Source organism: Terrapene carolina, unplaced genomic scaffold (assembly GCF_002925995.2).
Source record: "Terrapene carolina triunguis isolate 2854851 unplaced genomic scaffold, T_m_triunguis-2.0 Scaffold95, whole genome shotgun sequence".
Classification (NCBI taxonomy): domain Eukaryota; kingdom Metazoa; phylum Chordata; order Testudines; family Emydidae; genus Terrapene; species Terrapene triunguis.
The window spans coordinates 22,163,416-22,179,394 of record NW_020664446.1 but is presented as its reverse complement, the minus strand read 5'-3'; the positions used below and the strand labels follow the sequence as shown (position 1 = coordinate 22,179,394).

Below are 15,979 nucleotides of genomic sequence, written 5' to 3'. Positions count from 1 at the left end.
CTTCTCATTGCTTAGATCACAGAGGTGTCCAGATAAATGACACCAAACCACATTACTTAAAACTATTACTTTTGGACTTTCTTATCTTCATCATCCATTTTTTCTTTATTAATACCATTCACAAAAGAAAAGTGTGTGCTTTAATATCATATTTATTTACATGGATAGCATTCCTCTTTATATTTTATTTTTAAGTTCAGTTAAAGCTGCAGGCTTCTGAAACCACAGCTTTGTACTAAAAAACCAAAACAACAGAAGGCCTTATTAAATAAGTACACAATAAGAAGCTTGTCTTCAGCTATTCTGCTGATAAAGCATTAAAAAGCAAACATGCAGTTGTTTTTCTGATATGCTAAATTAGCTAGTAGACCACATGCTTGAATGATCTCTTACTGTAGTATTCATGCCACTGTTTTGAAAGGGACTCTGCTTTCTTTTAAAGTTATAGTTGGACCAGTATGTTGGCAGCAGTGCTCTGCGCTGGGCCAGCAGAGACTCAGGTATGTAACCTCCAGTCCTCTGCTCCCCAGCTACTGAATACCAAACTCATTCCAGGAATGACATGCTTGATACTCAAATGGTGTGGCAGGGAGGAAATTAGACGTTTCCCCCCAATTGCTTATGAATGAGAGGCCTTGGAAGAGATGGCAAGTTCTGGTTCTCCAACAAGAGGCAAAATCCTGCACTGAGAATTAGCAGGAGGTTTAATTCAAGTTTTGATGGTGTAGTGGGGAGATGAAAATCCCAGAAAGATAGTTGCAAGGTGCTCACTTGTTCAGTCCCAGATTGGCAGAAACTTTAGGGGGATTTGACTTTCGTCTGAACACGGCTGCCACTGAAGTTTTCACCTTGCAGGCCAAGCAGAAATTAGTAGACTTCCATGGCTCAGCTTCCTCTCCTCCTCCCCCGCCGTCTCTTGGTAGTTGGAGTATTGAACTGTGCTCAGACTCCTGATGCCTTAGTCGCACAACAATAAAGCTTTAAAACAAAATCTAGGGTGTTCTATAATTTTCAAGGTTACATCCATTCTATCTAAACCCCAGGTGACATTGTTAGTGCTAATGCATTTTGGATCATTGCTTTGGGGAATTCTAATTCCTGGTGCTATTTGATCTATAGTATAATATAGTCCATTCTACCGGGGCTGTAAAAGTGGAATATAGATTATTGCTTTACAGTTCAATAGGTGTAAAAACAAAAGCCAAAAAATACTTTAAAAAGGTGAATAAAATTCATTTCCCCATCCAATTAATCAGGTTCATGTATTTACTTGTTGCGAAATCCTGATCCCATTGAAGTCAATGGCAAAACTCCCAGAAATTCACCCTTGGAGATTGTAATGTCATAAACCTACTGGTTTTCCAGTCCAAGGAAGGCAGGGAGGCAAGACCTGGATTTCTAATGTAAAAGACAAGAAGGAAATACCTGGCTGTGGCTGTATGGATTTTTATTTGGTTGGCTGGTTCTTGGGGAGGTGGTATTTGGATGGTATTGGAGGGGAACACAGGATGGGGAAATATCAGGTTTTTGTCATACATCTTGGAGAAGAAGCAAAAAAAAAAGACACAACTCAATGTTTTCCCTTTGTTAGGTCATGTTTAAGGCCCCCAAGTCCAACTATAAAAATATTTTCTGAAATAAAAATGAAAAATTTAACCTCTTTCTCCTTGAATGATTATTAAATATTAATTTATATGCTTGTTCAATGAGAAAAACATAATATTGAAATGCATTCATTAATGGCTCAAGTAAATGGCTGTTTCCATCTCTTTATGGTTAGTTATTAAAGATAAATGTGTCTAAACAGGAGCTTTTGTTCCCATAACTCATCTGCCACAACTTGTTACTCATAGAAAGTCTCACTGAATTTTCTATTTGTGATATCTTATCATTCTTATCATGACAGAAACAGGGCCGACGAGCGGGGGGAGGGGGGATGGGGAACTGGTACAAATTACCGGAGCCTGGCGGTCCGGAAGGGGGCCCGGGCCCGGTTTCCCCGACTGTTTCGCCAGTCCGCCCTTGCCGGGGGGCCCGAAAAAATTTTTTCACCAGGGCCCGAACCCGCTCTCGGCAGCCCTGGACAGAAATAGTCACATCTATGCCATAGTAAATTAACTTATGGATAAATAGTAAATTTTAGGTGTCTGACTAAGCATAAATATGTAGGCTACAGTTAAGAAATGGGTTACTAAATGGGTTACTAAAAGACCAAGTACAGCTTTTTAAAAACAACTATTTACTTATTCAATTAAGCACAACCACAACAAAAAAGAGAAATTGGGAAGTATATAAATATACTGAGCATACTTAATTTGTACTGAGTCATGACCATGGGCATTTTGAGCCTTCTACTGATGGTGGCTATTATGCAGAGCCTACTGTCATTAATGGAATTAGCAGTGCAGGCAGAGGCCTTTCTAGTAATAGGCAAACTTTGCAGCAGATTTCTGGGAGAAGCAGCACAGCAGACTGGTCTATTGGAGGAGATAGATTGGGGTGGGGTGAATTGCAGAAAGCTCTAACCGGTCTATGTGGACCTCGCTGGCACTAACTAAAAGGTGCCTGCTGATATAGTCCACAGGACTACATCAATGCGTACTAGATACCTTCTAGTTCACCGCAGCAGTGTGCATGTAGGCCAGTTAGAGCACTACACATTAGAGTGCTCTGCAATTCACACCCCCATAGACCCTGCCTCTAGGCAGCTGCCTCCTTAGGAAATATCTACTTAGTTTGCCTATAGCTAGAGGAGCCTCTGGGTGAGAAGGATAGGGGCTGGAGAATTGGAGCACAAAATCACCAGTGTGGCCCTATGCCTCTCGCTTCTCCCCCACCCTATCTTCTCCCCCTTCCCCTTTTTGCTTCTGGACACAAATCTGAATACTGTTCTGTACTCAAATGTTGAACAAAGCAGGCAGATCTCTGGAGCTGTAAGTTACCATCCATGTGGGAATGGGGAGAAAGGGAGGTTCTGATGCACTCTAGTCAAACCGGGGAGCCTGGGACCAGGCCTTTAAATGGTAGGCTGAAATGACAAAACATGTCCCCCCCTGGAGTGGGGTGACCTGGAACAGAGAAGAAGAGGGGAGTCCTGCAGCAATCTGGCTCTGGAGTATCAGGACCCCAGAGGAGACCCAATCTTGCTCCTATTGGCAGGAGGGGAGAGAGCTGCCCACTAACCCCCTTAGCTCAGTTTAAGCTCCACAGTTTGCTACCTGTTTACAAGCACCAAGCTCCTCATACCACTGGCTGGGAGGGACAGCAAGTCCCAGTGGAGGGGAGTAATATTAACAGGGAGCAGGGTTCCCACCAATGGCCGCAGATGCAAAAGCCTAGACCCTGAGGTGGTGACACCTGTTACTCAGGAGTGATTCATTGCATGGAGGGTAGTCGGTTGTGTGTCTGAGAACAAAGATGAATGTGTGTGCAAGTTTGTGTGTATTGAAATGGTAGCACCAAATCCATCCAAAGGCAAATGCCCTGGGCAGGTGGCCAGGGAGGGGGGAACTGTACCCCACGTGGACGTGGGACTCTTGCTGACTCTATACTGCCAGGGCCCCACCGATGAATATTTTATTTAAAAATAAAGATTTTAATTCCTAGTGACTATGGCGGAGTGCTGAATGCTGCATGAGACAGAGCCTGCCAGCTAGGCTGGGAAACCCAAGCTCCCCTTCCAGCTTCTCCACCTACCCCTTTTGCCCTGCAGCTTCCCTATACTTCTCTTCCTTCCCCTGCCGCTGTCCTGTCACCTCCACCCCCTCGCTCCTCACCTTGTGATCACTCCTTGCTCACCCATTCATCCCAGGTGGCTGGTGCTGCCGGCTCCCCAGCTGGCAAATGCCTGCACAGCATCTCATACCCCCTAGAATCAAACATGCTGCCAACCAGGCAGGCCAGTGTTCCCAGCGCACAGAGCCCAGGCTGCCGAGGGCCCACTGTGGAACAAGCTGAAAGTTAAGGCTGACTGTCATCAGAGCCTGCAAGCGTGGGCATGGCCACCAGTGTGCTGAGTGCTAGTCTGTCCCTGCCCTCAGCCCGAGCCTGAGTTGGTGACCAGCTGAGCTGACTGGAATGAGTGACTGGGGCAAGTAAGGCATCTCCAGGACCTGCCCGACTACAGGGGGTGTATATAGCAGGCAGAGACCAAGGGCAGGGCAAAACCCCCATGGACCTAGCAGGCTCTCTGGGGGGTTGGGAGGGAAAGAAGGGCTACCAGGGGAAGGTGGGTGGTCCAGGAGTTGGTTGGAGGGGCTGTGCAGGGCAATGCGTCTCAGTGCTGAATCCTGACCCCACTGAGCCTAAACCACCAGAGGGCGGGAGTGTGATCCCTGCTGGTGAACTGTTCCTCAAAGCAGGCAGTAAGGGGGTCAGCCTGGCTCAGTCTTCACCTCCACTGTCATTTGGCAGATCCCCCAAATTCTGATTACTCCAGCCCCCCACTCCGTCCTAGGTCCAGCGCTGGGCAGAGCTGAGAGCAGAGATGGCTGCCTCTTTGCACCCCACACAGGAGCGTGGGCCAATTGTTCTAAGTGGGAGCAGCCTGCAGTGCGCATCCTTGCTGATAAATGAGATAACAACTCGACTCAGAATTAAGTATACTTGTGCTGAAGCGCTAAGCCAGCTGTACACTCCAGAGCATGGGAGAGGAGCCTCTCAGTGAGACCGCATTGGTAACGAATGGCTACGGAGTGCTGGCTGCATTGGTAACAAATGGCCTCAGATTCCAGCAGGCTGTCGGAGTGTGTGTGGGTTGGGGGGGGGGGGGGGAGAGGAGGGCTGGTTCCATTCCACACGTCTGTTCCATGGCTGTGTTGCAATAAGATTTGATAGTCTGCACCGGGCAGAGGAGCAGCACACAGAAGTTTTGCCTAGGGCATCAGCTTGTCTTGAGTGGCCTTTGAGTGCACTTATTTAGCATGCGTTTGAGTACTTATTTAGAAGGTTGTGGAAGAGTTATTGTCCTACTTTACTACTATATAATCTAGTAGATGTATTTGAAAGTTTAAAGTTTTGCCTTTAAAACAATTTGAGGCTTTTAAAGGATATTTAATACAATATTAAAATACACCTCTACCCCAATATAACGCTGTCCTCGGGAGCCAAAAAATCTTACATTATAGGTGAAACCGCGTTATATTGAACTTGCTTTGATCCGCCGGAGCACGCAGCCCTGCCCCCCCCCCCCCCGGAGCGCTGCTTTACCGCATTATATCCGAATTCGTGTTATATTGGGTTGCGTTATATCGGGGTAGAGGTGTAAATATGGTAATGGATCTGTAGACTGTTTTGGAGATTTGGACCAATTCACATTCATTTTAGTGGGAAATGGCATCTGTATCCCCTAGGTAGCTTCAGAAATCCCAGCTGTAGTCTCCAACACAGTTCTCTCATGCTGTTGGAGAATGATGTCACTTTGCAACAGAATGCCTGGAAGTCAGTCAGCTCAGAAAAGGTGACATTGTATGACTAACACATAAAGCCGGCTTTCCCCTTTACATGCTCGTGAGCCTGAGGCCAACCCAAAATGCAAGCTGCTCAGATAACAGTAAGTCACCTTCGTTACCTGCAAAGCATCATGCAGAAATCTGATCCTACATAAAGAATAATATACTCTGGCAATGGGAATATGTAATTGAGAACTTAGGTCTTGACAGGTAAGTAAGGGAAGAAAAATTTCCCAATTATTTTGTATTAAAATGTAAGTGTGCTTGCTTCAGATTGTAAATTCACTTTAGGGTTGTAAGCTCGTTGGGGGCAAGGATTGCCATTTATTATATCTTTGTATGGCACCTACCACCATAGGAACCTATATATTCTGTTAAGAAGCTGGGATCTTAAAGTGTTTTTTTGTTTGTCTGGTTTTGTTGTTTTGTTTTGTTTTACAAATGCACTGCATTTCCTTTTTAGTGCACAAGTCCTCCTTTGGACAGCTGTTCCATTCTTTTATATTAGCACTGGCTGCTCCATTAGGATAACAAAGGCAGTAGCCTTGTAACCTTCCTTCCGTTCTCTCTGATGATCTAAAAGGAATGCTACAGCCTTTAAGCTTCTTCTCCCCGTATCATTGGAAATGAGAATGAATATCCTACTGAAAAAATTCCAGACCTTGGTAGCCCTGAACTGTGAAACAGGTTAAATTAGTATGCATGCAAGTGTTCATTACCCTGAAATCCATAGGGCACTTAGCAAGGGCAGTGCCATTATCAGGCACTAAGAACTATTGGAATAAAGAAAATAATATGGCAAGGGTTAAACAGCTAATTCTAAACCTCTAAACTAGCATCTTCTGGGGCCATTTTCACAACAGCTGAGGGAAAACTGCAGGGACTCTGCCAAATCCGGCTTGTCTGCACGTTTCTTGGTCTCTGGAGAGCAGTATGTTCTTTCAAAACAATAGACATAAAAACAGCATTAGAAAAACAGAGAACCCTAGAGAACTGAATGATGAGATGGAAACCAGGTTAAAGCATATACTATGATTTTTAATAGGGTCCATAGACTTCAGAGTATGGTCTTTTGATTGCCTCTTTAGCCTGAGAATGATGATTTACACTCTTTCCTCCTTTCCTGGGGTCTTTGTAACCATGTGAAACACACAGCTCCTTTTCAGCATATCATCAATGGTAATTCATGCATTTGCCAGCAACAGTTTTTGTAAGGGCAACTTGACTAGCAGACATGACTTCCACTGGCCAGGACATAAGTGACTCTGGTGATAGGTTCTGAAACTCTCTAGCTGGGCAGCACAGCATCCTTATTATACTCCTGGGCTACTTACAGTGAGTAAACTTGCGGGTGTTACCCTATGACTGGAGAATTGCTAGCATAGTTCCTATTTTTAAGAAAGGGGGGAAAAGTGATGCGGGAAACTACAGGCCTGTTAGTTTGCTGTTGGTTGTATGCAAGGTCTTGAAACAAATTTTGAAAGAGAAAGTAGTTAAGGACAGAGGTAATTGGAATAAAATACGTCATGGTTTTACAAAATGTAGATGATTCCAGACCAACCTGATATCCTTCTTTGAGATAACTGATTTTTTTTAGACAAAAGAAATGTAGTAGGTCTAATCTACTTGGATTTCAGTAAGGCATTTGATACAGTTCCGCATGGGAAATTATTTGTTAAATTGGAGAAGATGGGGATTAATAGGAGAATTGAAAGGTGGATAAGGAACTGGTTAAAGGGGAGACTACAACAGGTCATACTGAAAGGTGAACTGTCACGCTTCAGTGGGATTCCACAGGGATTGGTGTTGGGATCAACCTTCTTTAACATTTTTATTAATGATCTTGGCACACAAAGTGGAAGTGTGCTAATAAAATTTGAGGATGGCACAAAATTGGGAGGTGTAGCTAATACAGAGGAGGACTGGAATATCAAACAAAAAGATCTGGGTGACCTTGTAAACTGGAGTAATAGAAATGGGATGAAATATAATAGTGCAAAGTCTTGCACTTAGGGACCAACAACAAGAATTTTTGCTCTAAACTGGGAACTTATCAATTGGAAGTGACACAGGAGGAAAAAGACCCCTGGGTATATTGGTTGATCACAGGATAACTACGAGCTGCCAATCTGAGGAGCTGTGAAAAAGGCTAATGCAATCGTAGGATGCATCAGGTGAGATATTTCCAGTGTTAGTAATATTATAAAAGGCACTAGTGAGACCTCATGTGGAATACTGTGTTACTGGAGGTCAGACTAGATGATCATGATGTTCCCTCTGTCCCTAAAGTCTGTGAGTCTCTTTAGTCTATCCACTGCAAATCCCAGCAGCCACTACTTCATCAATCTTTTTTTCTCCTTGTAAATCACATCTAACTTCTAGTAATTTGACAGATGATTTTATCAGAAAGGTTTTAAAAACTGTGATTGAGATGCTGTTTGTACCGTTGGCTTGAACAAATTTGTATGTTGTTGCACAGAATTGCTCCTAGATGAGCATGCTCTAGTCTACACCTATTTCACCATGAAAAACACATACTTTTTATCTTAATGTTACTGTGAAAAAGACACACTGGCATTTAGAGACCTCTCTTTAACATCACTTTAACAGAATGAAGTGTGTTTACTGAGAATATAGGATTATTAGATCACACATAATCTTCAAACCATTTTGCCCATGTTGTTATAACTTTACTGTTTCTCGTAAAGGAGAAAGATAATTGGTATCCAATATCATTTCCATATAAATACCAACATCTGTGCAGCTTCCCTTTACCTTCTCATCTTCAAAAACAAGTTGTTTACCATTTGTAATTGTAATTCATGAACAGGATTTCACAAAATGCCCGAAGTAATGTTACAAAAATGTGAATGTTTATCCAGCAGAAGATTTTATTATCACAAGTACATTTCAGAGGCAAACAACCTACAACTCTTTTACTAGCCTTTGTACTGTGCGATGTGTACTGTTAAATTTCTAGAGTGCTAATTATTCCAAGAAACACTATTCTGCTGTTGACTATGTCGAACAAATTAGAGATCCCACTGTGATGAACTGAATAGAAACAATGTTCAAATAACGGGATTTAAATCTCAAAAACCATGATGTAATTACTTTAGTGACAAGACTACCAGCTGTTCATAGGCCTTTAAATCCTCCTAATGAACAGCCTTGTGATCTTAGTGTACATAAGCACTTTTAGAAGGGTTTTTTTTTAATTCACAAGCACATATTTTTATACCCTCTATTTTCCTTTCCTTCTGGGAGACTGTTTACTGGAAACAGCAATATAGGAAATCATTAAGTTACCATCCACCCCCTCAATAGATGTCTGCTGATTTCTCCTGATTTATATTAATATCCAGCAGCCAGTCTCAAATCTTCTATCTTCAAAAGTATTTTGGAAGCAAATGCGTGGAACACCTCCTGAACTATGTTCAAAATGGCTGTAGAAAACAGGCTTTTTCATTTGGGCTGTCCTGAGAAGAACTGTGTAGACCTGATTATCATTTAGATTTATAGGTTTAATAGGGAATGTGGACAATGGTAATCAGAGAATATGGACCAAAAAAAAAAAAAATATACAACCAACCCATTCACACAGCCATTATAATGCAGCCTGCCTGCCTTCAGGTGGCATTGCTGGTTGATTAAATGTTTGCAGCCACATTTCCATTGTAAGTTGTATATTACTCCCATTTTGTCAAGACTCTGATTCCCCCTCCCCCCCAGATATTATTCATTGCTAGCAACAGCATCACTCACACTGTTGGCACCTTGCTAGTAGTTTGGAGCCAAAAGTGATGAATACAGATTAGGGTATGCTCAGAAAAATCTAACTGAGAACAGCAACTACCTATTTTTGTTATTGTTTTATTATTAACCATGTTTATTATGGTGGTGCCTATGGGCCAAGCAAGACTAGGGCTCCATTGTGCTAGGCACTGTACAAACACAGGCCCCAAGAGCTAACAACATAAATAGACAAGGCAGACACAGAGTGTGGGAAGGGGTAGAACACAGAAGCAGAGTGAACAATGGGATGGTGACACACGTTAGTTCCACATTTAGGGGAGGGAAGAGGGGATAAGCTAAATCGAAAGACAAGTGAAGGTGGAGAGGGGATTGAAGGAAGCGGGTGAGAGGGACAGGACAGGGGAGAAGAGGGTAAGAGGGGCAGGTGGGCAGTGAAGCTAAGGTGAAAAGGCTGTGAGGGAGGGGACGGGAGAGGGTTGGAGCAAACAGCCAATCAGCACAGGTCAGAGAAAGTCCAGTCAAAACTGTAGAAAGTTCTCTGAATGTCCAAAGATCCCTGCTTCTGCAGCTGTTCCTTCTAGCTTGTTCCTCTCTGCAGTTTCTCTTCAAGGAAGGAGGAGAGAGACACACTTGGGACCTAGTGCCCCAGAGTGCTATACTGTGCAAGACAATTGTTATTCCAAAGTTTTCTGACCTATGGGCTAAGCCCTCCAGAAGATCTTAGTAAATTTGGACAAAGGACTGAATTCATACACTAGGGATGAATTTGGTACAGAAACTTTTAGCATAACATTGGCACTATCTGGATTTCATACACAAACTTGACAGGTTTTATAGGATAACTGGTGAAGTCTCCCATTGTTTGACCTGTCATGTTAAGAAAGGCCAGTGAGGATGGATATCCAGAGCACAGATCAAATTTGTACAGGGGGAAATGATTAACAAGGGGTGAAGAAGCAGAGAATCAGGCCTACACACTTTAACTTACACTTTCTTCTGGCCCTTTGCCATATAAGTTACACCAATTTAGGACTGATTATCCACTGTCACCAGATCAAAATGGTAGCATGTTACTCCTACACTTCATCCATTCTGCACTGATGTAAATGACCACACAGGATGCACAGCAGAGAATAAACAGGCCCTTAGACTTAGATAAAAAGTGTGTTGGTAGAACGTGTTCTAAGGGTGTAGTATTCACTAGGCAGTGTAGACTTAAACATGAGCTAGCTGGTTGAGTTGAAACTTAAGCAGGAGCTCATGTTAATGTATCCACCATGTTGTCCACACTAGACCTTTAGAATGTGTTTGTTAGTTAGCATGTGTTAGCTAACATGTTCTTACAACACTCCTTTAAATCCTGGTCAATATAAATGCTTTAACTCCCTTGCACCAGGTGACCGGCATATAACATACAGCACATCTGAATCTGGCTACTCTGAAAACACCACAGGGAAAAATTCTTCCCTTGGTTAGCAGGGTGGCATGGGTGTCACTAAGCAGAATTTGGCCCATGTATTCAGTTTATGTTCAGGGTTAATTTTCTTTTTAAAACGGACACACAGACTAATGATTTATAATGCAGTAGCCATGAAGTCTGTATGTACTCAACGGCATCTCTGCAATAGACAGCAGAGTGCAGTTCCAGACATTAAAAAAAATATTCTGCAGTACATGTTTGCTGCTGAAGTTTTAAAGAAAGTCAGACCACTGAACAGGTGGAAGTAACTGGCTAATTTGTCAGTGAAGGAGGATCAATGTGCTTTTGGTGGATTCCTGTTTTAGTTGAACGGGAGAGACGCACATGAGTATAACTACCTGCAAGTGCCACACCAGGGTGTCTCTGTTCAGTTACTAGCAGCATACAATGCAGGGTCACATTCTAGCTGTGTTCACATTTTTAGGGCTCCCACTCATAAGTGGAAGGCACATCCATGTATGTAGGCAGAAACTAGCCCACAGTACATTTTGTGTCTATTTCAGTGGCTCAATGATTTATTTCTACATGGGAAGCCAAGGAACCTATTCCTACTCTTCTCATTCCTAAGCTGTCTGTCCTCTGTCTAAACATTTAATAGCTTCCCAGCCAGGAAATGTATTTTTCTTCTAATCCATCTCTGGGGTTAGCATTAGCATTTGTTAAAAATATATTGATGATGATGAGCTATTTATCTTGGTTAGCAACTTCAAGACCTTGGTGTGGCTTCCTCACCCCATTAAAGGAATGTTACAAATAAATCACTGCTGTGCATGGTATTGTTATAAATACCAGTATCTCAGCAGTCTTACAGGATTTGAATAAAACATGGATGAAGCATCTCATAGTAACATTTTTTTCTGTGGAATTTCTCAGCAAAAACCCTGAATAGCTGTCAATCTTAGAACTCAGTACTTTTCCCTGCCTAGAATATTTTTCACATTAAAAATCAAAGCTATGAATTTGATGCTGAATTGTAATAATCTAACAAATGTAATTTAGAGGCTGGCTATTATCATCTTGGTGCATTGTCTACCTTATGCCTTACTTTGATCTTTGCTCAATAGGAATGTTAATTCAGGTCTTGATTATGCATTTGGTCATAGCTATTATAATTCTTAGCATGGTGGCCCTTTTGAAGAACCAGCATGGCAAACTTCCACTTGGAACTGTATTTTGCTGCTTGGATGTTAACAATAATTAAGTACTATGCACATATTATTTTTACTCTATAATTTGCATTGGCTTTTCATTTCCTTTTTAAATGATTTTAAGATTTTCTCCTGGTGCAATCCCCCAAGGTTTAACCTTTTTGTAAAGCCATATTTTACATTATTTTTTTCTCTTGAGTATTGCCCTGAGAGTTAGCAGAGAGATGCCATGTGACTGAGTATTGCATGGTTTGCCTATTACATTGCATTATAAATCTTATGACTGTTCTCTTATGCAGCAGATATTTTTATATGCAAGGTAGTTTTTTTTATCTTCCAGGGAAGATTTTTCAGGATTTCCCCTTTTTATTCTTCCTTTAAAAGCCTCTACCATGGCAACCTCTCTTTCCTGCCAAGGCGTGCTGGCTGTTTCTTGTTCCAGTGCCCTTCAAGACAGCTCCTAGGTCAGCTGGAGATTATTGCTCTAGAGCAATAGAAGGCATACACTACAGTTGTAGTCCTGCTTGCTGCCTCTGTGGTAATTCTCTGTAATTCAAACATGGAGGCCATTTTGTCACATTGACTTGTGGTAAAATTAGAGAATAGCCTCAGCTTATTATTAAGAAGTCACAGAAAAGTCATGGGCCTGCATTTCAGAGCACACCCTCTTGTACCCTATGCTTGTTCCCAGCATTATGTGCTGAGGCACTGAGGAATAGTTTACTCCTTTCCTCAAGAGTCCCTGAAGAAAAAGCCTTATCCCTCACTACTTGAGCAGGTGGGCAGACTTATTCTCCATGTCCATCTCTTCCCTGCTGGTGGTCCTGCTTCCCTGCAAAGAAGCAGCTCGGTGCTGGCCTGACCTCCCAGTTCAAGCTGCAGCTCTTCTGCCATTTCATAACCTGAGGGAATAGTATGTAAATGGCATTTGCGGAAAAAGCTTATGTAGGCTGGGGGACATGGTTGGACTAGACACATAAATATGAGTCCCAGCCTAACTTCATCTCCCAGCTGCAGGAAATTCTTCTTCCTCTTCTTACAATTACTGACCAACCACCCCTTAGAAATTAGCCACTCCTCAGGTGAAACCTAACTGGAGATTAACTGCTTTCTGAAGAGATGAAGCCAGCTGCTGTTGTCTTCACTGCACTCCAGGACAGGGAGCCCAAAGCTTCTGGCAGGAGCTTGGTTAGTCTGAGGCCAGCTGACATTTCTTCACTGTGTTCCATGGGTGGGAATCTGGAAGGAAGCCTTTCCAGCTTGCTGGCTGGAAATGTCACTAACATAACTTTTTATTAAAAAAAGTAAAACCTTTTATGAGACAATTTTTGTCCCAGCAGTCAGAAAACCACCGCTCTCCAGACAAAAAATTAGAGGTTTCCGCAAATACTAATCTTGATGTATAGGGAGTTATGTGACCAAATGCTCTGTGCACCCAAATGACATTATTCATCTGATCAGGCCAAATCCACTGCTTGCCCCAAGCCAAATTTGATTTAGTTCAGGAAGGCTCAGTGTAGGACAATCGAGGCCACTGCTGGGGCTACTGGCTCACCCTCACTCCTCCCCTGGCTGTCTCCTGCTCTGCACAGGAATGAGGAGGGAACACTCCGGAAGCTGGACTCTATGCTGGGCAGGGGTATGAATCTTTTGTACAAGATCCCCACATATTAGTTCTGTGCAACCACAGAGGAGGGTAGTTTGTCCTTTATTTTTAAATATCTGATCAGCCAAGTTCTTAGTTCCGCTGTGTTCCTTTGCACCCTTCCACTGCATAGGGGCTATAAAGCTGGCTTAACAAGACCCCAGAGGATTAACGTGACCTTCTGCAGGTTAGAGGATGTGGAGCATCAGTGAGGCAGCTCTAAGGTACATGAGGAGCCAAAGTGGCCCCACTTAACTTTGCAGCCCCCATCCTGTGCCAAGCTTTGCTTGGTCATATCAGACAATGTGTCCTCATATGTGTGGGGGATATTGTTTGTTTAAAGTTTGTAATACAATATGATTAAGTTTAGTTAAAATTTATTTGGCTAATTTATAGGTTTATTTGCCAGTTATAAAGCATTTGAAAAAGGGTTAATCCTCAAGCATAGAGGAGTTTCTTTTTGCACAACTTTCATTCTGAAAACTTTATCAGCTCAGGAGGGAAATTGCCGAACGGTTCCTTTCATTAAAAAAAACAGGAGTACTTGTGGCACCTTAGAGACTAACAAATTTATTAGAGCATAAGCTTTCGTGGGCTACAACCCACTTCTTCGGATGCATATAGAGTGAAACATATATTGAGGAGATATATATACTCACATACAGAGAGCATGAACAGGTTGGAGTTGTCTTACCAACTCTGAGAGGCCAATTAAGTAAGAGAAAAAAACTTTTGAAGTGATAATCAAGATAGCTCAGTACAGACAGTTTGATAAGTGTGAGAATACTTACAAGGGGAGATAGATTCAATGTTTGTAATGGCTCAGCCATTCCCAGTCCTTATTTAATCTTGAGTTGATTGTGTCTAGTTTGCATATCAATTCCAGCTCAGCAGTCTCTCGTTGGAGTCTGTTTTTGAAGTTTTTCTGTTGTAAGATAGCCACCCGCAGGTCTGTCATTGAATGGCCAGACTGGTTAAAGTGTTCTCCCACTGGTTTTTGAGTATTATGATTCCTGATGTCAGATTTGTGTCCATTAATTCTTTTGCATAGAGACTGTCCCGTGCTGGCACATGATGGCATATATCACATTGGTAGATGTGCAGGTGAACGAGCCCCTGATGGTATGGCTGATGTGATTAGGCCCTATGATGATGTCACTTGAATAGATATGTGGACAGAGTTGGCATCGGGCTTTGTTACAAGGATAGGTTCCTGGGTCAGTGTTTTTGTTCAGTGATGTTTGGTTGCTGGTGAGTATTTGCTTTAGGTTGGGGGGTTGTCTGTAAGCGAGGACAGTCTCTCAGATATGTGAATGACAGTGCTCTTAAAGACAAGGTGCTTTTTTCCTCAGTACACTGAATGTAATTGAGATGCTGGGTGTGGCCCCTTTAAATGGCTCTAGGCTGTTTGGTTGCCAGGGGCAACCTCCATAAATACCAGTGAAACATATGTGGTGTCTTAAAAAGCTAGGAGCAGAATGTGAAGGGGGAAGGTCTGTACTCAGGGCAGTGGATACAGACTCAGCTCTGAGCTGACCTGTGTGTCAAGTAGTTCTGGAACTTAATATTTATTTCTTCAATATTATTTTCTCTTATTTGTAGTGAGACAGAAGAGAGGCACATTTGTCTTTTACTGTGAAATATACTGTCTTCTAAATTCCTTTGATATGCAGTGGTATTAAAGTGTCCCAGTGGCCCTCTAAGTGGTCCAGCAAATTTGCATTACTGAAATCACCCTGACCCAGGGTGGATAAAAATCAATGATTTAAAATAAAATAAAATAAATCCGATTTTTTTATTTAAATCGGATTTTTTTGATAAAATGCTTTTTGAGGAAAAAACCTTTCTAAAGATAGGTTTAATTAAGATACATTATAGCTCAAAGATATCTCATCATGGAATAGGGATTATAAATTCTAATTCTGTAGTATGAGACAGTATATTCATGTAATGTTTAAGAAAAGTTTTGTAAATGAGTTCCAATAGTTCATGGATTAGAGACCCAATCTTATGGGGTTCCACAGACTTCATAAATATCTGCTTCAATTACCTTTGGTAAATGAAATAACCAAACAATCATTCATTTTCTGATATAGCTGTAAAACTAATCTGAAAAGTTTTTTCAAAATAAATCACTGTTTAAAAATGTATAGTGTGTACCTTCTAAAAATGAAACCTACATCTATCTCTGAGTTGTGAAGAATATGTATTAAGGTTATAACAACCAATAAGAATGCACTTTTATGTAGAAAACCATGATTAAATTGAGTCTTCCTGACTAGTGATTTAAATCAAATCCACCCTGCCCTGCCCTGCCCTTGCTAGTAAATACCCTGTGATGGTCTTTAAAAAAAAAAAAAAACATGGGTCCAGGGCTCAGTGAGGATCTAGAAACTCATGATATGAGGACCCAGCTTTTCAATGATACGTAGCAATGTTTTCTGATACGATAACACTGGTCTACAATTTTTGAGAAGTCGTCTGCTTCAGAGATAAAATG

General features: G+C 42.0%; 1 protein-coding gene across 1 annotated transcript in view; it reads left to right on the top strand.

Annotated features, from left to right (window-relative positions):
* The window catches only part of CUNH10orf90 (chromosome unknown C10orf90 homolog), a 176,191-nt gene that overhangs the window by 148,806 nt on the left and 11,406 nt on the right, over positions 1-15,979 (top strand). The gene's annotated exons all lie outside the window — the stretch shown is intronic.